Below are 24,108 nucleotides of genomic sequence, written 5' to 3'. Positions count from 1 at the left end.
ACAACATACCAAAAGTGCATTCTGCTGTTGCTGTGTCTTGTTTGGTGTTTCTTTAGCAGACTGGATGATTGAAGTCTTATCAGCAAATAATATTTCTTATTTTAACAAGCAGTAAGAAGAGCTAAGAAGCAACAACACAACAATAGCTCATCATCCTGGTCACACACTGCTGTGGGATGTCATAGCATTCCTCAAACAGTTGTCACCAACCAACCAGCATGGTTGTGTTGGAGAGTCTAGCACCAAAAGCACGTCACAGTCTTTCTACTTCTAAATTCTGGTTCAGTTTTGCTCAGTTTCACCATAACTCAGCTTCACAATGCAAATAGTAACAACTTCTTAGTATCCTGAAAAACATTTTTAGAAAGCTTATTTCGAACAATTGTGTTGTGTAGAGCTGTGATTGACAGGTGACAGGTCCACTGTGTACCCTGCCTCTTGCCTGAAGTCAGCTGGGATAGGCTCCAGCATACACCCGCGACCCTAGTGAAGATAAGCGGCATAGAAAATAGATGGCTAGATGTAGGGGCAGTATAGTACAAACAGCTCATATAGTATTATGATGCGGTGTACACCACTACACACCACTTATATAAATATACTTATACTTATATATAAAATAGTGTAATATTACCATATTGTCAGTCAAAATTGGTAAAGACAATAGTTTTTGATCCAGCTCTTATACAGTATTCGACCTCTTTAGATAGTGGGTGAATACCTAATGCTCAGTAGTGAGAGTCAAATGTCTAACCATGTGTCTCCCATTCAGACGCATTCTGCTGCAAGCACGCATGAGCCCACTTGGCCTCAGTTCAAGTCCAAGGATACTTGTAGTCACATCAGGACATTGAGTGAATAATTCACAGCTTAGACATTAAAGTTTAAAAAAAAAGACGGTGAGTGACACATGCAGGGATAGCGTGAGCAAAGGTCCTTGGGATTAGGAGTCTGCTTTTCCAACATCACTTGTATTGGATTTATGAAAGTTGTCCATGTCATGTTCAATGTCAAACAGGCATTTAAACTTTAATGAGCTATACAGGATTTTTAAATGCAACATGGCATTTTAAGTATCGTGTCCATCATTTCTTGTTGATATAGATCCATTAATTCACTTGATTTGTCCTATTCGTACTATTGGTTTTAACTTTCTGGTGTGCTCCTGCTTTGGAAAATTCGCTTTTTTTCGCAGTTGATCTGCTTGCAACAGAATTTTCTAATTTTTACATGCTGCTGTTTTTTTTACATTTCTATTTATGTTTGCATGTATTACATATAAATTTTTACATCTCTGTTATTTCTGCAGAACAGATCTCTGTATATAGGGCTCTATAAACAGAAGACTATAAAATGAAGACTGGGGAATAAGCAGTTTATTAAGAGAGTAATGCGGGTTTAATCTCAGCCCTGAACATCCATCCATCTATTTTCTATGCCGCTTATCCTCACTGGGGTTGCGGGAGTATGCTGGAGCCTATCCCAGCTGTCACCGCAGGGCACATATAAACAAACAACTATTCACACTCACATTCATACCTATGGACAATTTGGAGTCACCAATTAACCTAGCATGTTTTTGGAATGTGGGAGGAAACCGGAGTCCCCGGAGAAAACCCGCGCATGCAAACTCCCAATTGGAGAATCGAACCCAGGTCTTCCCGATCTCCTGAGTGTGTGGCATACATGCTAACAACTCGTCCACCATGCAACCACCAGCCTGGGACTGTATTAAAATGATGTTGTTATTTTGCACAAAATGTTAAAATTACAATTATTGAACAAGTTTTTTTATGTGGCCCAGAATTCTTTGTGGCACAGTGATACGGTAATTTTGTAATGAGGGTTGTGGCCGAGGGGTTTATTTTTTTTTACAAAGACACCAAAAAGCCCTTACTGTCCCCCCCGTCTTTTTTTTAACAGGCAAAGGGGGAAATTGCAGCTGCCACTTAAATTCATATGTGGAGATACAAAGTGGTGGTAGTGTGAGTGGGGGTAGATGGACCGACCAAGCACATGTCCTGCTCAGTCACACTTTTAGAAAAGGACTGGGGCAGCTCTGTGCAAGCATGACTTTTCAATTTGTTATATGAGTGGCTTGGCACTGAAGGCTCAATAGGAGTGTAGCTATGCACCAGTCTTCTGCAGAATGCTTAATCTCCACCAGGGGTTGGCAACCATTACACTCAAAAGAGCCAGTTTACCTCCAGTATAAAAAAATAGTCCAGAGCTGCAACAAATCACACAGCTTATATACTTTTTAAAGTTTTAAATCGTTTTAAAATTGTTCCAACGACAATTAGGTGCAGAGTGCATGTGTAAAATTAAGACAACATAGCTAACCCTGAACACCCCATTAAAGTTCACATAAATGCCTATCAGTGCTGTCTGCTACCATTTACATCACTTAATTCATCACAGGCAATTGAATATGCTTGCGCTGATGATGATGTCATCATGCCCACTGGTGATGTTTGTCACCTTCCATTGTCTTGTCCTTGCATGCCTGGCTTTGGAGTGAGAGACATTTCTTTAATTTTTGGAATAATTTCCAGTTTATTTTTTCATTTGGAGAATAGATGCTCTGATATTTTTATGAATGATTCTTTCATGTATTCTCCATCTTTGAACGGCTGCCCCTGCTCACAATCTCACATACAGCCACAAGACTAGCAGCTGTCGTTGAGTCTGAAACGTTCATCCACTGCTTGAAAGTATGTTTGCTCTGCTCAACCTTTGGAAATTGCTCTTTAACGCCCATCTGTAGTTGGGAACTTTACAGAAAAAGTTGACTGCTTGCTCTGAAAATGTTTAAAGCTGACCAGAATGTTTGAAGCTTCCAGAATCTGCACCTATACCAACTGTATTTCCTTGGAAATAGATATTTCCTACACTTTGGTGTTTAAAAAAATCACCAAGCAATCATTGTGATTTCGAAAGCTTTTTGTTTTATGTTGATGTTGTCGCCTTAGGTCATATTGTACTTAGCAGCCAGGACAGAGAAATCATCACACTTTTCCTCACGACCATCAATGGTACATTTTGCTTACATTTTCAGGCCCATTTCAGAATTTTGGTGGGTTTCCACATTGCAAGATTATAGTAGCATTCAAGTTTCAAGGTTCCATTATGTAGTGTTTAGTTGCTTCCCATTTTCACCATCATTGATTTCCTATTTAGCAACATTACATCTACATGTCATTGTGGTGTACTGTATGTGCTCGTTGATAAAGACGAGCATACAGCTGCAACAGGGCTTGGTGTTGAAATCATGAATGACACTGAAATAATATTAAATGTCAACTCTACTTTTTATAGCAAACAAGATTCTGTTGGTCATTTCCTCCAACCAGCCGTTAATAATGGCTACATTGTTTAATACACCACATTCTGTATATAGTATGTACATAATTTGTATTGTATGTATTTAGTCTGTCATGGGTCTGTGCCAGGTCTACTTTTACACAGTTGTGTTGTGTCATACTGCTCAAAAGAAAATCTTGTCCAGATGGGCTCCAGTGGGGATTAAGAGCACTCAAGTACAAGTAGATGGACAAGTGATACTCCAAAGACCGACTACAATTACAACTAATGGATGGCATCAATAAGACAAGCTTTGTTAAGCTTTAGAGGTTTGGAGTAATGTTTTACCGTTGAAGTTGATAAGCCTAATTCACTTTTACATATATCATGCTCACAAATTCCCATTTTATAAGACAAGCTACGTGGATCAATATTTGCAGGAAAGAAAATGTCCAAATTATATAATTGGAATGTGAGGGATGAAGTCTTTCCTCTATATGAAAATGTACTGTGTGGCTCAATGCCCATGTTTGAGGTTGATGATTGGATGATATCACCTTGGCACCAAAACCGGTCTGGGTGCTTCCTTATCTCATCTGGACATGCCAACATTGATGTAATGCAAAGAGGCTCTCCTGGGGTCCATAAATGAGGTTGACAGAAGAGGCAAGTCTTGTAAAAAGTTACTCTCAAATATCATAAAAGAAAAATGGTGTGTGTGTGTGCAAAATCAATACAATCCCTGTTTTAGACCCATCTGGAAACACTCCATTAGGGTGTGTTACAAATGGACCAATCCACCGACTGGTGATTTGGTGTTGTTGAGACACTAGGGTGCCACCCTGTCACACCCCTCAATGCTGCTTGTTGTACAAAAGATGTGGATGGAAATACTGCATAATATTAGGCTTACTTTTCTTAATAATTTGGGTTTGAGATTTCTAATCCTCTAATCGAGTATTCATTATTAGTAGTAGCAGTGGTTCTCAATTATTTTCTGTCATGCCAGAAATGTTTTTGCGCCCCCATAACCCACAATTTTAAATAATATTGCAAAAACGCAAGCGGCACGGTGGTCGAGTGGTTAGCGCGCAGACTTCACAGCTAGGAGACCAGGGTTCAATTCCACCCTCGGCCATCTCTGTGAGGAGTTTGCATGTTCTCCCCATGCATGCGTGGGTTTTCTTCGGGTACTCCGGTTTCCTCCCACATTCCAAAAACATGCTAGGTTAATTAGCGACTCCAAATTGTCCATAGGTATGAATGTGAGTGTGAATGGTTGTTTGTCTATATGTGCCCTGTGATTTGCTGGCGACCAGTCCAGGGTGTACCCCGCCTTCTGCCCAAAGACAGCTGGGATAGGCCCCAGCACCCCTGCGACCCTCGTGAGGAAAAAGCGGTAGAAAATGAATGAATTAATGAAATTGTCCATAGGTATGAATGTGAGTGTGAATGGTTGTTTGTGTATATGTGCCCTGTGATTGGCTGGCGACCGGTCCAGGGTGTACCCTGCCTCTTGCCCGAAGACAGCTGGGATAGGCTCCAGCACCCCCGCGACCCTCGTGACCCTCGTGACCCTCGTGAGGAAAAGCGGTAGAAAATGAATGAATGAATGAAAAAAATGCTGATTTTATCTGTACTGTACAGACTGAAACGGAAACTAGTGAAATAACAAAATGGAGAGCTGTGAAGCATACAAGTGAAGAATACATTCAAATGTAGTCTATAAGTTCATTGATGTGTGTACACTACACAAAGCGAGTAAAAAAAAATATCATCATTCCTCAAATTGTAGTATGTGACCTCAATACCCATCAGTCAAATTGTATTACTTCACGTATGGGAGGGGGTCCTCTTTTTTTATGGGCCTGGGCTTCTGTGTGCTGGTTTGCTGCATCAGTGAGTAAGGGTCTAAATGAGGTTTTCAATCCATCCATCCTGTCTGAGCATGCTGCATGACACCAGAAGCTGCTCATTGCTCGACCTAGTTGAGCAACAGCTGAGACATCACACACCCCACTGACTGTCCGCTCAATGTATGACATCATCTTTCGCTGCTGTGTTTTATGTGCATCCGGAAGAGATTCATGTCTCATGGCTAAATTAAGGCTGCTGTGACTGGTCTGCCTCATTACAAGCTCCTAATAGCATTGCAGCTATTCATGTGGGTTTCTAGCATGTCTTATCTGTTACATTTATTTTCCATAAGATTTTTCTCTCCAACTTGCTCATCCTCCTCCTGTCTCTCCATCCCTTTCTTCATGTCTCACCTCCCTTTTTCCCCTTGGGTCATGCGACATGTGCAATCTGCAACCTCAGTGCTCTGCTGTCTCCCCAGGCCTTGCCATCACCCAGTACCGTCCCCCCTTGTGCTTTTAGGCCCCTGTGTTTAATTTATGAGCTTCCTGTAGCTCCTGTCATGTCTCATTGGGGTCACAGGAAGGCACAGTGTAAATAATGGAGCATCCCCAAAGACGTGCTGACAGTCAAAGCAGCTCCAATGCGCTCCAATGGTGAGGACATGTAACTCGTGAGTTGCCTTACTTAACTTCACACCTATGTCATACACAAAACATAATCTCATATGGGAGCCACAGAGCATTGCTATATATACAATAGGTAGTTGTGGATAAATAGTGGATTGCATTTGCAGGAATCTTTATCATTGCCATTTGGGGAGTTTATCAACAAGTTGACAAGATGCTGCAAATATATAGTAGATATTTTATTGTGTGAGATAAAATAGGAAATTAGGGCATTGTCACAGAGTTCATTCTAAACACATTTAGATGTAATAAGGTCTTATTCTTTCATGACCCAAGCACATTTTCAATGAAAGTGAATTAATAAGATTGCAAGACATTTTCTGAAGATATATTAACGAAAAAAAATATTTATACTTTGATAGTTCCAGTATCTTTTCTCAGTACAGGCACATCCGATGTACCTCCTATCCTTACAGTGAAAGATTTGATTTGTTTTATTTGAACAGTTGAATATTTAATTACACTTAATTATACATTGCATATCACAATTTATCATTTGACATGCTCAAAAAGAGTTTCTTCAATCCCACACCCTCTTTGTTTCCCATCAATTGCTAATAGATTTGTTCATTTCCCATTCAACATTGTTCCATTTGCCAGTTCTGAATAACTCTAGACTATGATAAAAAAATGATAAAGGAATATAACAAAATTCGAAAGCTAGAAATGCAAAATGATCTACTAAGAATACTAATGTAATAACATTAACTGTGATTAATTACAGTCATATTTAATGCATTATTTCTTATGGCATTAATCAAATGTTTAATCTCTAACTTGACTTTTTCTTGACTTGTGAGTTTCCCTTGAATAAAGTTTGTTTTTGTGCGTTGGGCTTCTTATGCTTGAGTTGTTCGGGGGTGGGAAACAGTGGTCAGTCACATTCTGAAGTGGACATGTTTGGGCTTGTTTAGCATTCACTGATAGGCTCCAATTGTCATTGGGAGGGCAAAGTGTGGAGCAAAGAGGAAATGAGAAAATGGAGGAGCATGTGAAAGTTGTCATATATTCGCAGTATCTCCTTCTCATCCTCCTTGAGAAAAATGTACTGTAAAAATATATATCCTACAGACATATTTTAACAACCAACTTTATATTAGTCATTGATTTTAGTTGTTGTTAATTATTAGTTGTCACTTTCTCTGTTGTGATTGGATGGTTACTAAGGCGAGGGAGGGAGGGGCGATCTGGCGATCTGGGTTCATATCCCATCTCATCCACAATAATACTTGATGTAAACCAACAAAACACTACTACATATCTACTACATATTTAAGGAAACAAGGAACTATACTGACAAATAAAGTGATGTTTCTATTGCAGGTGATATTATTATTAGTAGCAGCAGTCGTAGTAGTCTTAACAGCATGATACACCTGGTGATATTTTGATTTGTGGATATTAAATAAAGTTGTATAGTTAGTTTAAATGACCAGAGTGTATTTCTTTTCAAAAGAAATAAAAAAGAAAGCGGTGGTGAAGCGCTCTCTGCTGGCCTGCAACATTATACTGATAATATATTTCTGAAAAAATAATAATTATACTATACTTGCATATATCGCCTTTTTTCATGATATTATTAGAAGTTTACCTCTTTCTTAAAAAACAACAACACATTTTCTAATATCTCGTATTCCAGTATGCAAAATGTGATCAAAGATGTGAAGTAAATCATTATGCAAAAATTATCCTACGTGGTATGGCATTTTAAAATAAATTAAAAAAAGAGTATGCAATTAATAAATTCTATTTTTGGAATAAAAAATACTGATTTTTATTGATTAAAACTGAACATTTTGAATGAACATTTTAAATTGCACACTAGATGGCAGTACTGCACTATAGGTTGTATTGTTGTATTGACAGATGAAGTGCTGCTGTAACATCATATCACATTCCTTTATGTACATATATATGCATTGTATGCCAGACCCATATTTTTAAAATAGGGAACAGATTGGTTGAGAAAAAAAAGTCAATTAAGATGTGCCTCAACAAAAATCAGGTTGCCATTTTACCCAGGCCAGAAATGATAAAACTACAAGCTGTGACTCCATGTGGAGTAGAACAGTCTGTAGTACATACTCACCCTTGCTGTTCAGACAAGGAAGAGAAGAATTTAATGGAAATTACTTGATCTCGCTTCACCTTACATTGGGTCCCAGCAGGACCTAAAGATGGCAAAAAATCCCACTTTTTTGATGGTTAATTTTTTGCAGTTTTTCAGGTTTGTGGCTGTCTCAAATTCTCCTTTTTTCAAGGTGTTTAAACAACATTTGTCTGGTCCGGGAGGTGGACAAAACCCACCACACATTCATTGGGGGTCCTGGCAGGACCTAAAAACGGCAAGAAATCCCACTTTTCTGACGCTTTGTTTTTTGCCCGTTTTTCAGGTCGGTGGCAGTCGCTTTTTCTCCTTTCTTTGAGCTGTCGAAAGGACACTTTTCTGGTCCAGGAAGTGGACAAAACCCACCACACATTCATCGGGAGTCCCGGCAGGGCCTAAAGACGGCAAGAAATCCCACTTTTCTGACGGGTCATTTCTTCCTGTTTTTCAGGTTCGCGGCTGTAGCAAATCCTCCGTTTTTCAAGGTGTTTAAACAACACTTTTCTGGTCTGGGAGGTGGACAAAACCCATCACACATTCATCAGGGGTCTCGGCAGGACCTAAAGAAGGCAAGAAATGCCACTTTTCTGACGCTTTGTTTTTTTGCCCGTTTTTCCGGTTCGTGGCTGTCGCTTTTTCTCCTGTTTTCATGGACAAAACCCACCACAGCATCATGCAGCAATAAATAAAGATAATTCTGCAAAAGCTTAATTAAATAGCATAAATTCTATTTACAATGTCTGTGAGTGATTTAGTGAGCCACTAAATTGCAAAGGGGAGGGCTACAGCGTCAATGCATCAACCTCCGTCCTGCTGCTTTATACATTATGTGCTGCTTTCACACTCCAATAACAGTATGTTATGGGGTTGATTCAGGCTGAGGGTATTTGTGTTGTGATAATGACCTTGTAACCTGATGAGAAGTCTCTGAACCTGCTGAGCAACACCCACCTATTTGTTCCTTGACAGCCTTTATTGACCCAGTACCATGCACAGCTCATCATTTTCGCAGCTTTGTATCTCACATGATTGAGTGAAATTAGATTGGTTGTTGTTTAAGGTCCATTACAATCCTGATTGGGCTTCACATTTTAATGGGAAGTGCCATAACATCAGAAGTTCCCTTCTGGTGAGTTTATGCAGTATTGTGTTTTACACCATTAGAGACTCTCACAAAGACAAATTGGTTACATTAGCAACTGTCTAATGTTCCTTTGTTACTTGTAAGAACAAGGTGGCATTTATTTGTAGTCTTATGAAAAATGATGCTGTTATATAACAAAGATGGTGTTTTTTCCCATCACCATTGATCATTTGAATGGTCGGCAGTCACCATACACTTGATCAATGATTCATTCTCTCTCAACAATACAGTACATTTTCTTTTAAAAGAAAATCTACTCCACCAGTATAACTGATTTGACAATAATTAAAGGTAGCTCATAAGCATTGTTTTTATGGTAATACGATGCCATGGCTATCGATGCAAGAAAACCATAGAAATGCCTTGATACCAGCTCTTAAATTAAACCCTATGAGTTATATTTGTCTCAACAAATGCACCAGGCATTAAAATGAACAAGAAATCGAAGAAACAATTTAACCTTATTGGACAAATATGAGAAAGAGTTTCAATCATTTTAAGCAAAATTTTAATTTGAGCATAAGCAAAATCAGAAGTGTCCAAAGTCTCACCCAGGAACCATTTTTAGTCTCAAATTGTTTTTTATCTGCCCATGACATGTTGTAAATATAAAATTAACATAAATGCTATAATTATAGCTTGGGTGTTGCACTGACCTAAAACAGCAAAGGATGAGGATAGCAATTAATTGGACGCAGGAGATAATTGCTGAATTAACAGTTAAAGTTAAAACTTCATAAGGAACTGTTATTCTTTTACCAATAAGATTACAGTATTTTATATCAACACAAAAACATCCCGATGTGAAAGATGTGTAACTCGGAAGAGTTTGCAGCTGTGTGGAATGGGCGGATTACACGATTCCCAGCATGCTTTGCATTGCTAGATAAAATTATTACTTTTGACTGTCTTATGCCTCTTTATTGTGTTATTTTAAGTCTTGTAATTTATACAGAAGTACAAGCGAAATTATCCATCCATACATATCCAACATACTATGCAGAGAAAGAAGGGGTGGACAGGACATAATGATTGGGCGATGAACGGGCAGGGGGCGGGGCAGGAGGAGAGGGGAGGGGAAAAAAATGCAATTCCATGGTAACCTCCTAAAATGAAGGAGCACAGTGTGGGACTGATAAAAAACGTTTAAAAAAACCTTGGCATACATTTGCACAAGTAAACACAACATAAACATAAGACAAGCGGCACAAAGGGGGGCACTAGTAGCCAGGTGGCTACCTGCAGCCAGGTTATACAGACAGGGTAGGGTGTAACATTTACTGTTGTTAGTCATGTACAAAATTTAAATGCCAGAGGAGTAGTTTATATTGGAGTAGTTGCTTAACACAGATCACTGTAAGCACTTTGTTAGATAAGGTCTGTGAGGCAGGCCAACTCATTTTACAAACAGTTCTGTGGGCCGGATGAAATTGCAGTGTTGTGTTCCCTCCTAATACATCTTTAGCTCTCTCTGCATCCCATAATGGCTAGCAGAAAGTAGTACTTAAAGCCCAGAGTGCAATGCAACTACAGTGGCAGGCACCCACACTAACTAGTCCATGCTGCTAACCTTTTTTTTTTCCAGCAGATGAAAAACTGAAGGGGCTTTAATGCTGCAACACTGCTTGCACATCACTGCAGGCTATATCTCACATGCACTGTGTAGCAGAAAAAAAGTGCAGCGAGAGCTTTTGGATCAAGGGGGAGAGAATTATAGTATAAATTTAATGAGGGCATGTAAAGTGGGAATCACAGCATTGGAAAGCTCGGTGCAACACTGGCTGGTGGAGAGAAAAGTGCAGCCCAAAGCAAAGAAGCTGGAGCTAATCCTTAAAACTGATTCAAGCATCCTGGTTCTTTTTAAGAGAGCAAAATAAATGAATTGTATTGTAACATAATCACCAGAGCTCTAAGACTAAAAGATACAACATGGACAAGAGCACAACTCCATCGGGGTGATGAGACCAGCATCCTTGCTGGGCTTTATCTTTCTGTGCACTCAGTTTGGAGGAGCCCTTCAGCAAAGAAAGACGAATATTGAGACCGGCTCAGCATCCCCTCGCAGTGGATTATGATTGTATGTGGCCAATCTCTCAAAGGTCAAGAGAGGCGATTTGTCTACTACTACCCGCCACTCTGAATCCCAGTGGTGTCTGGGCAGGAATGATAGAGCAGTAGGCAGTTTTTCTGTCATTTATTTTCTTCTCATATGTCATATGTCAAGTCATGAAGCAAGGCGTGTAATTTCATGTGTTCTGTTTGAATTTCCTGATGGCACTATTCCCAAGTGTTTGTGTTGTATAAATACCTCTGGAAAAGAAACAGCCTTTTTTTTTTGACTGTATTGACGGAAAACTTTTCTCGTCTACTTCCACTAGTCCTTCATTTGTTTTGCTCCCTCGCCACTGTATCTTTTTGTGTTGTTTTGCAGCTGGTGCTACAGATTGGATTCAGCATTTCCGGAGTTTAAAAATTCCCAAATGCTCATCCTTGCCTGCTTCGTTCAAAGATGGCAGCTGGATGGCACCCAAAGCCAGGGGATCTTTGCAGGGTTGCATCCTCTGCGATAGTAAGCACTTTGAACATAACACATTCGCCATAGTTTTTGTTTGCTTGGATCCTCTTTCTCTCACCCTGGCTGTAGCGCTTTGTAAGGCCAGGAACCAGATTTGGTAACTATGTTAAAATGGCAGTAAAAAAAACATTAATCTGCTTTTCTTCATTTCGCACTGTCAGTGCTCGAGCCCTAATAATAATAAACATTACGATTATAATAGGACGGCACGGCGGAAAGCTCGGTGCAACACTGGCTGTTGCCTCAGCCATCTCTGTGTGGAGTTTGCATGTTCTCCCGTGCACGCGTGAGTTATCTCCGGGTACTCCGTTTCCTCCCACATTCCAAAAAACATGCTAGGTTAATTGGCAGCTCCAAATTGTCCATAGGTATGAATGTGAGTGTGAATGGTTGTTTGTCTATATGTGTCCTGTGATTGGCTGGCGACCAGTCCTGGGTGTAACCCCCTTCTCTCCCGAAGACAGCTGGGATAGGCTCCAGCACCCCCACGACCCTCGTGAGGAAAAAGCGGTAGAAAATGAATGAATGAATGAACGATTACAATAGAGCTTTCGCACTCTCAGTGCGAAACCAAAAGAATAGCCTCTCCTCGGAATAGAGGAATTAATTGCACCTTGCAGAAAAGGTATTGGACAACAGGGCAGCCGGTGAATATCAATATAGTAAGCTCGGCCCTGGTAAATGGCCATTATGTAGAGCTGCGCAACACCCGCTGAGAAATAAATTAACTTATGAGAATAGACATTAAGAACAAAGACACTTCAGAACAAAATCACATTTAAAGTCAAAGAACTACGCTTAATTGTATTACCCCAACTTTGAAGTGTAGGTGAAATCCAATTTCAAAGTCTAAAAGAGCCAGAGCCGCGTAAGTCGACACACTTGCGTCAGTGTATTCCAATGAAAATGACACCAAAGTAATGAAATGCTATTGATATTGGCAAACGGGGAGCTTTTGAAGGATGGATGAAAACAATTACTCACATTAAAGGCACTCTACAGTATGATGAGATCGTATTGAGATAATACAGCTTTAGACTGATGAAAGATGAATGTCATTCTGGTAACCTCTTCACTAAAGAATCCTTATAAACGACTTTGACTTTAAGATTATATCTTGAGTCACTTTTAAAACGCAAACATTGCAATCACAAACCAATGTTAGTGATTAAAATGTTAAATGTGATGTCTGCCTTGGTTAGGTATGTCATAAACTTTCAAATGTGTATACTCCGCTCCAATGTTAAAAAGCCGTGCTTGGAAAAGTTTAGCTATGAATGTTAGCTATCGTTGACTGTATTGCCCAGAAACTGATAAGATATATGTATTTGTCTGCACTGTACGCACCGAACTCAAAACAGAAAGCAGCGAAATGCAACAAAATGGAGAGCAGCGATGCATACAAGCATGCTGAGTATGACAAATTCATATATGTTGGCAGGCCTGCGCTAATATTCCCTGCCTCTCAGACGCCCCTGACAGTACACTGTGCCTCCCAGGGGGGCCCGCCCCACTACTTGAGAAGCAATAGTAGATCCCATTACAACTACACACTCACTCCAAATTGTCATTCGCTTCTCTGAGACTACTTTTGTGTAAATACACACGCAACGGACGCATACACAAAACAGCGGTGAGTGAAAGCCATAAACGGCAATCATTTTGATGTGAAAATTATGTGATCAAAAAGATCCGTTGGGGCGACTCTGTAATCAGGAAAAAAGCAGAAACAAACAAACAAAAATAAGGCACACCTATAGGTGGTGCTGTAAACTGACGCACAGACAGAAGCACGTGTCAACTGAAGAAGAAAGAACGCATGCACATAAGATTGTCTACCGCATGACCGGCATGCATGTTTGATGCAGCGGTTGTACTGTACAGGTGTATCTAATGTTGTGGCCGGTTAATGCAGGTTACCACGTGTTTTATGATGACTTCATCAGAATCAGAATCAGAATCAGAAAAGGATTTATTGCCAGGTATGATCAAACACATACTAGGAATTTGTTTTGGTATAGTAGGTGCAGACACATCTATTAAAAAAGAATGAAAAATACAAAATATACAGAATAACAGTATAAATATATGTACACAGTCTGTTTTTGTTGTTATTCCGGAAGTGCAGTCTGATTGTATTTCCTAAAAACATCATCATTCATGCAATTAAACAAAAACACATACAGTGGGGCAAAAAAGTATTTAGTCAGCCACCAATTGTGCAAGTTCTCCCACTTAAAAAGATGAGAGAGGCCTGTAATTTTCATCATAGGTACGCTTCAACTATGAGAGACAAAATGAGAAAAAAAAATCCAGATAATCACATTGTTTGATTTTTAAAGAATTTATTTGCAAATCATGGTGGAAAATAAGTATTTGGTCACCTACAAACAAGCAAGATTTGTGGCTCTCACAGACCTGTAAGTTCTTCTTCAAGAAGCTCCTCTGTCCTCCACTCGTTACCTGTATTGATGGCACCTGTTTGAACTGGTTATCAGTATAAAAGACACCTGTCCACAACCTCAGACAGTCACACTCCAAACTCCACTATGGCCAAGACCAAAGAGCTGTCAAAGGACATCAGAAACAAAATTGTAGACCTGCACCAGGCTGGGAAGACTGAATCTGCAATAGTTAAGCAGCTTGGTGTGAAGAAATCAACTGTGGGAGCAATTGTGAGAAAATGGAAGACCTACAAGACCACCGATAATCTCCCTCGATCTGGGGCTCCACGCAAGATCTCACCCCGTGGGGTCAAAATGATAACAAGAACGGTGAGCAAAAATCCCAGAACCACACGGGGGGACCTAGTGAAAGACCTGCAGAGAGCTGGGACCATATTAACGAAGGCTACCATAAGTAACACACTCCGCCGCCAGGGACTCAAATCCTGCAGTGCCAGACGTGTCCCCCTGCTGAAGCCAGTACATGTCCAAGCCCGTCTGAAGTTTGCTAGAGAGCATTTGGATGATCCAGAAGAGGATTGGGAGAATGTAATATGGTCAGATGAAACCAAAATAGAACTTTTTGGTATCAACTCAACTCGTCGTGTTTGGAGGAGAAAGAATGCTGAGTTGCATCCAAACAACACCACACCTACTGTGAAGCATGGGGGTGGAAACATCATGCTCTGGGGCTGTTTTTCTGCAAAGGGACCAGGACAACTGATCCGTGTAAATGGGAGAATGAATGGGGCCATGTATCGTGAGATTCTGAATGAAAACCTTCTTCCATCAGCAAGGGCACTGAAGATGAAACGTGGCTGGGTCTTTCAGCATGACAACGATCCCAAACACACCGCCCGGGCAACGAAGGAGTGGCTTCATAAGAAGCATTTCAAGGTCCTGGAGTGGCCTAGCCAGTCTCCAGATCTCAACCCCATAGAAAATCTTTGGAGGGAGTTGAAAATCCGTGTTGCCCAGCGACAGCCCCTAAACATCACTGCTCTAGAGGCGATCTGCATGGAGGAATGGGCCAAAATACCTACAACAGTGTGTGAAAATCTTGTGAAGAGTTACAGAAAACGTTTGATCTCTGTCATTGCCAACAAAGGGTATATCACAAAGTATTGAGATGAACTTTTGTTTTTGACCAAATACTTATTTTCCACCATGATTTGCAAATAAATTCTTTAAAAATCAAACAATATGATTATCTGGATTTTTTTTTCTCATTTTGTCTCTCATAGTTGAAGCGTACCTATGATGAAAATTACAGGCCTCTCTCATCTTTTTAAGTGGGAGAACTTGCACAATTGGTGGCTGACTAAATACTTTTTTGCCCCACTGTATCAAGGAAAAAAGTGATCCTGCTACTCCAGTTGTGTTGTTGCATAAGTTTGAGTCTTTGTTTTCCAACATCAGTCTCCCATTCCTATTACCAATTCAGCAGATGTTTCTCTTTAGTCAGCTCCCCTAATTTACCATGCAAGCTGAGCTGTCAGGGGGGGCGGAAGGGTGAGTGTTTGGTGGGCACAATCTTCAGTCCTTATCGCACTTCCTCTCATCCATCCCTTTCTCTTTGCCTCACTTTTCCCAGAGTGGCTGCCCACCCCTTGCCATGACTTTGTTCCCCAAATTAACTTCAGGACCTTCTGTGATTGGACTGAGCCAGCGGAAAGTCAACTTTAACCTTGCTTATTAATTGGATATGGCACCCTCCGCTGTCATTGTCAAGTAGATAGCACACACCTGTTTTTAAAGCACTGTATTCATGGGGACCTGTCATTGACGTAGTACATCGCTCAGCCCATTCACCCTCATTACAACCATCACTATAAACTCTTATCTAATTCTACACCAGAGGCATTCAACACGGAGCTTGTGAGCTGCCAGTAGTCACCACCTTATTTTTATTTGCTCTCAAATAACAAAAACATTTAGTATTTTAAACATAGGCCAGCACTCCTGATTCTGAAGGCCCTGAGTACGCTGACGTGGCAACAAATAGAAGCCACAATGTGATTTAACAAACAGTGCAACATAGACACATACGTATGTGTACTGTTAAGCAGTGCAGCTAAGAAAATGAAGATAATAGATGTTTTGGAAATGTAGGCTAGTTCTTCTGGTGGTGTTTCAGCCATCGGAGAAGGCTTTGCTGGCCCTGATGGCTCACTACTGGTTTATAGAAATTTTTTATTTGAGAACACAACCATGATAAATGGATCTGTACTGTTCCTTACAAAATGGCCAACCCTGATGAAAACTCTTTCTTGTCATTACAATATAATGACATCATAATGTATAATTTGGTTTGTTAAAAAACAATATAACACTATTAGCATGTTAGTGTGTCTGATCAAAAAGACCAGTTGAAAAATTGCTAAAATATGCATTGACCATAATGAGGTTTTAAGTAGAGCTACAGTGGGACACTAGCGCTTCTGGTGGTGCAGGGTCATCAAACGGTGGTTTATTACATGCTTACATGCAGATGTTGCAGTGGGCATCCCTCATGCATGAGAGCCCTCGACTGTTTTTTCAGCAGGACAATGCTTGCTTAACCAAGGACTTTTGGACCATCCTGCATGTTCCCCTGGTTTAAATCCCATAGAGAACATTTAGGGATGGGTGGCAAGGGAAGTTTATGAAAATGGCCATCAGTTCCACACAGTTGATAGCCTTTGTGAAGCCATCTTCACCACTTGGAGCAATGTTCCCAAAATCTTCCCGGAAACACTCGTATCAAGCATACCCAAACCAATTTTTGAAGTGATTAACAAGAACGGTGGAGCTACTCATTACTGAGTCCTACTGAGAATTTTTTCGAGTTATTTTGTAATTGTGGTCGTAAACTTCTGATAAACTTCTGATAAACAACCTATTTCAGTTTAATTGTTGTTTTCAAGAAATTAATTTCTCAAAGTGCTTGTTATAACAATCCCCCGTCGTGCTTTTGCATATTGTTGATGTACTTGAAACCTCATTAAGATCCAAAAACGCAAAAGGTAAATTTGAGCAATTTTTCAACTTGTCTTACGATTTTTATCAGGTCTGCATATGGTTTGTACTGAGTTTGCATCTACTGCAATTTCTGACATGACAACCCACTCAATAAACATTGACTTTGGATGTGGATATATTGCAGATGTAATGCATCGCAAATGCTTATTTTTTTGCAATGTTTTATGATGTATAACTCATGTTGCTGCATTCCAGAAAACAGAAACAAAAGTCTAATGTCTGCTGACTAGGGAAGGTGAATTGGAACACTTTTCATTCTGTCAAACAAAAAGAAATGTGACATTAGCTATCCTGGTTACTTGGACACTACAACTTTTTGACAATTTCACAATAATGCACTACACATTTAATGCTAAACAACATACGTATCAAAGTTACGTTGTTTACTTTCGATTTTACAGTACTGTATATAGCGTTCGCCGAGTGCGTTATGTCAGTAGAGACCTTCAGTTCAGTGCTTCAAAGAGCCTTTGAACACATTCAAACATCAGCCATGGCTGCTTGTGATATGAAGCATCAACAATGGCCAAAGAGCATCCTAAGAGACTATCCTGCAGATAAGCAGAAACTCTGTGTTTTGCTGGTCCTCCTCCGTAGACATTCCTCCTAATACTGTCAATCTTGCCTTTATGATTCTATATTATATTTTGGCATTCGAAGGTAACAATGCACAACAAACATTCTGACATGCTGCTTGTGTAAACTCTGTTTTTCTTTATAACATGTGATCTCCATTGAAATTATTTAATCAACGTGAAAGCCATATAATCAAAGAGTTTGTACATGCTGTATTCATCTCATCATTTACTGTCAATACGTCATGTAATTCCTTGCATGCACATCTGGTTTGTCCAATTGGGGGCGCTATTGAGCTACAAAGTGACAGGAGTAAAGAAAGACTTAACCTCTTGCTCTGCCCTGAGAGACCACTCTATCATAAACATTTCAAAAAGATGATAGAAACACAATTTCAGCGATAATAAAAGTGCTGACTTTCATACTTGATATCAATAGTTACAAAAATAGGGAGCAACAACACAAATATGGCACCTGTGGGGGTAGTGTTGCAGGCATGTGTTTGGCCAGCTATGTGGGGCGGGTTGAGCATGACCTGTGAACCAGGAAGTGCGGGTAATGGTGGTGTGTGCTGTGCTCTGGTGGTGGGAGAGTCGGGAAATAAAGTTGACTGGAAGCAGCCGTGTTGTTTTTCTCTGCCCAAGTCAGGCCGCCCCTTACCACGGTTCGGGGCTGAACACGCTGACAGGTAACACTGGGGGCTCGTCCGGGATCAAAAAAAAAGAAACAAACAAACAAGCAAAGAGCGAATTTTTCGCGGAAGAGCAGAGATGGCAACACGAGGCGAAAGCGCTAAGGCCGACGGCGAGGGACGTGATCAGCGCGAAGATTTCTCCAGCACGAACCCGTTCCTGGGGGATCTATTGGGGAGTGTTTGTGCAGACGTGGGCGCCGTGGGCATCGCCGAGGAAGGATGTGACGGTACGTTCGGGAACGAGAGAGAACTGGCCGGCGCCGCGACGCGTGTGGGTTTCGAATATGGCGCGGTCCGCCGCACGGTGCGTGCTTATGAGGCGACGCTGCTCACCCCACCACCGTCCGTTAACCCTTTCCTGACGCCAGAAAAGCAGCCGTGCACAATCACGGGTGAGCAGGAGATTCTCACAAATAGTTTTGGCCGCTGCAGGAGTGCCAGGGCGTCTACACCTGCGACACGTCCAATTGGGATGATGAATAACGCTGATGCTCGCGTTAACCCCTTCTCTCCCATGAACTGTAAATGCTGTGAAGATGAACCAGTCGGTGGCGATGCCGACAAGGGGTTTTTCCCGCCAGTCTTGGCCAAAGCAGCACCTACACCCCAGCCAATTGACTACATTAAATTTCCTGGAGCGGGACGCTGCCGTTCTACCCCACATCGCCACGCCGGCCCGTCTTCCTGTGAGCAGCCCTACCATTGGGAGGCCAACCAGCCAAATATCAGGGGGACTAGAGTTGCTACCCACGTCCCGACCCACTTGTACGCCGGTAGCTGCAAAGACAGTAGCGATGACGAGCTTTATGAGCCACGAGAGAGAATACCCACTCTGCGACCGGGCCACTTCGACGGCGCCGGATCTTGGAGGGACTTCCTGCACAAGTTCGAGAGCTGTGCCCTGGCCAACCACTGGTCCACCAACACCAAAGCGGTTCAGCTGAGATTCAGCCTGACAGGACCAGCTGGTGCTATTGTCCACAAGAATCCCCGGTCGGCCAGGTGGAGCTACAACCAGATTGTTGATGAGGTGGAAGCCGCCTATGGGCCACGGTCGCAACACGCAGCTGCTGTGGGCATCGAACTGCGACGGAGGCGCAGAGGGCCCGGCGAAGCGCTTCACAGCCTCCGAGACGACATCTACGAGAAGGTGTCCATCGTGTATGCCGACCGCACAGAGTCGGAACAGGAGGCCATTGGGGTGGAGATCTTCACCAATGCTTTAACAGATGCTGCGCTGGTGCAGCGACTTCTGGAGGAGAGGCCGGGCTCCCTGGCGGGGGCTTTCGAAATAGCCCGCCGCTACGAGTCGACACGAGAGGCCGCCAGAGCCGTAGCCCAGTCGGCACGTGCAAGTCCACACGTCCGGCCTGACGGGTTAAACAGAACAGCCGTCGTGCGCGAGGACGACAGCCCGACATCAGGTGAGGTGCCAGTGGGGGTGGTCGACCACCTTTCCACCCAACCAGAGGGGGCGCCAAAAACAACCCGCACCCGTCCAGAGAAAAGGGGGGAGGGAGCAAGGGCGACCCGGGGAAATGTTGTTTGTCACAACTGTAGTGGTGTAGGACACCTGAAGAGAGACTGCCCTTCACCCCGCCAACCCAACGCGAGGGCCCCCGGCGTTGACACCGCCCCACCTCCAGCCTCAGGTACTGTTGGCAAGCGGGGTACGGACATGGAGGAAATGAGTGCTTTAATAACTATCCACGGGGTGAGAATGCGGGCTTTGTTAGATTCCGGTGCCAGGAGGAATGTACTGCCCCTTCATCTGTTTGACTGTCTGCCCCCCGAGCTTAAACCCCAGTTGCGGTCGTCGGTCGTCCGAGTTCTGCAGGGCATTGGCCACGGTAGTGTAGCCGTCTTAGGGGAGACTGATTTGCCCGTGGGTGTGGGAAGCAGAATGGTGAATGTAAACTTTATCGTGGCAGACACCTCCAATGGCACCGAAGCTATACTCGGCCATCCTTTCCTCCAACAAGCACAGGCCCAGTTAGACTATGGTCGTAGAGAGGCAGTTGTTTTTGGTGAAAGGGTGCCGCGTTTCGACCCTAGCCACGTAACCGAAACCTATATCGCCAGAGTAGCCCGGACAACGCTATTAAAGCCGGGTTGCGAATATGTGGTGCCAGTGGCGGTGGGCCGCCGGCGTGACATCAAGGAAGACGTGATGTTAAGCCCGACTAAGAGTTTTGTTGAGAAGCACCGGGTCTTGGTGGCTCATGTTGTCGTCCGGCCGCAACACTCCGCTACCGTACCTATGAGGGTTTTTAACCCAGGTACTGTGCCACTCACCTTAAGAAGAGGGGAGGTGGCGGGAATCATTCAGCCGGCCGAGGTACTGGAGGAGAGAGGAGCAGAGGAGTCAAGAACCCGTACCGAGTCTGTTAACACCGGCACTCCCAGAGTGCCGAGTCATTTACAAACCTTATACTCGGAGAGTTGCGCAACACTGTCTGAGCCCGACCGGGCCGGGTTAGCCCATTTGTTGCAGACCCATGGGGACGTGTTTTCTGTAGGGCCAGGTGACGTGGGCCGTACTAATTTGGTGCAACACGATATACTACTGACCCCAGGGCCCCCTGTTAAACAACCCCCGCGCAGAATGTCCAACGAAAAACAGGCCGCGGCAGACCAACAATTGCAGCAGAGCCTGACGGCTGGCCTTGCGCACCCTAGTAACAGCAGCTGGGCCGCACCAATCGTCATGGTAAGGAAGAAAGATGGGTCCGCGCGCATGTGCGTGGACTATCGATCTTTGAACGAACGCACTATTAAAGACGCCTATCCTTTACCTCGCATTCAGGACACACTGGACACACTGTCAACGGCCAAGTACTTTAGTACCCTGGATTTAACATCTGGGTACTGGCAGGTGGAGATGACTCCGAGGGCCCGCAAAGCAGCTGCTTTTTGCACGAGGAGTGGGCTTTTTGAATGGAATGTGATGCCGTTCGGCCTCTGTAATGCGCCTGCAACATTTCAGCGACTGATGGACCGGGTGTTAGCCGGGTTGCAGTGGGAGACCTGTTTGGTCTACCTGGATGATATCATTGTGCTGGGAAAGGACTGCCCTGAAATGTTGGAACGGTTGCGTCAGGTGTTTAACAGGTTGCGCCAGGCTAATCTTAAGTTGAAGCCCTCCAAATGTTGCCTTTTCCGGCGGGAGGTGGCTTACTTGGGTCACATTGTCTCTGCTGAGGGCGTCGCTACAGACCCTCAAAAGATCCAAAAGGTGGTGGAATGGCCCACGCCCAAAAACGTCTCCGAGGTGCGCCAATTTATTGGTCTGGCATCATATTACCGGCGTTTTGTCGAGGATTTCGCCACAGTGGCTCAGCCACTGCACGAACTAACCAAAAAGTATGCACGGTTTCATTGGAACAATGACTGCCTGCGGGCATTTGAGGAGCTCAAGGGGCGTTTAGTCTCGGCACCCATTCTGGGTTACCCCCTTGACAGCGGTGAAATGCTCCTGGATACTGACGCGAGCGATTGGGGGATCGGGGCAGTCCTCTCCCAAGTTCAGGGGGGCGAGGAGAGGGTCTTAGCCTATGGAAGTAGAAGGTTATCTCCCACTGAACAAAACTATTGCGCTACTCGGCGCGAGCTTCTGGCGGTGGTGGAGTTCACTTCTCATTTCCGGCAATATCTGCTGGGACGACCCTTGACGGTCCGGACGGACCATAGCAGTTTGCGTTGGCTGACGAGGTTTAGACAACCTGAAGGCCAGCTGGCACGGTGGTTAGAGAAGTTAGCGGAGTACAACTTCCGGGTGCTATATCGCCCAGGTAAGCACCACCAAAATGCCGATGCTCTCTCGAGAAGGCCCTGCCCGGGGTCTTGTCCTTGTAACATCCGTGAGCCCCGCGTTTTTGACCAACTTCAAGATAAGGCCGTGCAGTGCAGCTTGGGGGTGGACTTTGACGATGTGGTCCCTCTAGTGGGGGTTGTAGAAGGTAACGATGACCAACGGTGCCCCCAGACAGACCCGGCGTTGTCGTGTCGCCCCCCGGGCAATAACAATGCTAACCAGGCAGACCCGAGTGTCTGCCGTGTGAGCGAGCAACAGGACGGCGCCCTGTTTTGCGGTTGGACCCCAGAGCAATTGGTGGACGCCCAAAAAGCAGACCCAGATGTTGCTCCGGTGACACAGTGGTTAGGTGGGGGGAGTGGGCGGCCACCGTGGGTCGAGATAGCTCACCTCAGCCCGGCCACCAAAGCCTATTGGGCGCAATGGAAGAGACTGTACCTGAAAGATGGCCTCGTAGTGCGGAAGTATTACTCCCCCGAGGGGAGGGAGTTCCACCCCCAGATCCTGTTACCCCACACATTCCGCAATGCCATCATGGGGCAAGTACATGACGGACCTGTGGGAGGGCATTTCGGGGTCGAAAAGACACTCGCCAGGCTTCAGGCCAGATTTTACTGGTACAATATGAAGGACGATGTCACTGTATGGTGCCGTACTTGTGTCAGCTGTGCCGCCAAGGCTCGGCCCAAGAAGACCCCTCAGGCGTCCATGGGGACAGTGAGGGTGGGCTCCCCGATGGAACGAGTGGCCGTTGACCTAATGGGTCCCCTAAACGAGACAGAGCGCCACAACCGCTACATACTGGTAGTACAAGATTATTTCAGTAAGTGGGTGGAGGCCTACCCTCTCCCCGATGAGCAAGCAGTGACTGTCGCCGAGCGTATCACGACGGAGTGGGTGTGTAGGTACGGGGCTCCTCACAGCCTGCATAGCGACCAGGGGGCCAACTTCGAGTCAGCGGTATTCCAGAAGATGTGTGAACTGCTGGGAATTGACAAGACACGCACAACGTCGTTTCATCTCCAGTCAGATGGTCAAGTAGAGCGTTTCAATGCTACCCTGCAGAAAACATTGGCCACCACTGTGGAGCGCTGTCATTGGGACTGGGACCTAATGATTCCCTATGCAGTCATGGCATACAGAGCCACTCGTCACAGTTCCACAGGCCTCACCCCAAACATGATGCTCCTTGGGAGAGAAATAACAGAACCAATTGATTTGGTTGTTGGATTACCCCCAGATGGCGAGGATGTTAACACCCCTCCAGAGTATGTGGCGCAACTCAGGGAGCGCTTGGAACTTGCTCACCAGCTGGCTCGGGAAGCGCTTGGAAGATCTGTCGAACGAGCTAAACGGCAGTACGACAAGAACATATGCCAAACCCAGTACAGAATCGCTGATGCAGTTTGGTATCTGGTGAAGGGGACCAAGAGAGTGAGGAACAAAGTGCGTAAATTCCTACCCTCGTATGGCCCATACTTCGTGGTGGGCGTGCTAGACGACATGGTCTACCGCATCAAGAAATGTCCAAGGTCCGCAGCCAAAGTAGTGCATCACGACAAGTTGAAGCCTTATTATTCACGGACACCGCTAGACAACACCTGGGCCCACAAGGACGCCGACAGCTGGTCGCCGGTGGAGGTGTCGCCCGCCTTGCCGGACTCCAACGCCACAGCTCCTGATCACGGCCCCCTCGACCTGTGGGACACGCCGTCGGACTGTGGGGAACCATCAGCAGGAGGGGCTGCCCTGGGCTCCGACCCGGCAACATTGTCACCGGCGGGGGTGGACAGCGGCCGACCCCCAGTCCGTACAGAAGAGACGGAGACTCAGCCTCCCCTCGATCATCAAGCCAGACAGTCTTATACGACCCCCACACCGCCA

The 24,108-nt window shown here is 44.1% G+C and overlaps 1 long non-coding RNA gene across 1 annotated transcript; it reads left to right on the top strand.

The window, feature by feature from the left end:
* Positions 1–13,507: 13,507 nt before the first annotated feature.
* On the top strand, positions 13,508–17,146 carry LOC131128274 (uncharacterized). Its single transcript, XR_009129615.1, has 3 exons — positions 13,508–13,657; positions 15,567–15,631; positions 15,714–17,146. It is a non-coding gene; the product is annotated as an uncharacterized LOC131128274 (long non-coding RNA).
* Positions 17,147–24,108: the final 6,962 nt, after the last annotated feature.

This window comes from Doryrhamphus excisus, chromosome 4, assembly GCF_030265055.1.
Source record: "Doryrhamphus excisus isolate RoL2022-K1 chromosome 4, RoL_Dexc_1.0, whole genome shotgun sequence".
Classification (NCBI taxonomy): Eukaryota; Metazoa; Chordata; class Actinopteri; order Syngnathiformes; family Syngnathidae; genus Doryrhamphus; species Doryrhamphus excisus.
Note: the sequence above shows the minus strand (reverse complement) of the source record. Positions and strands in the feature narration are given on the sequence as shown.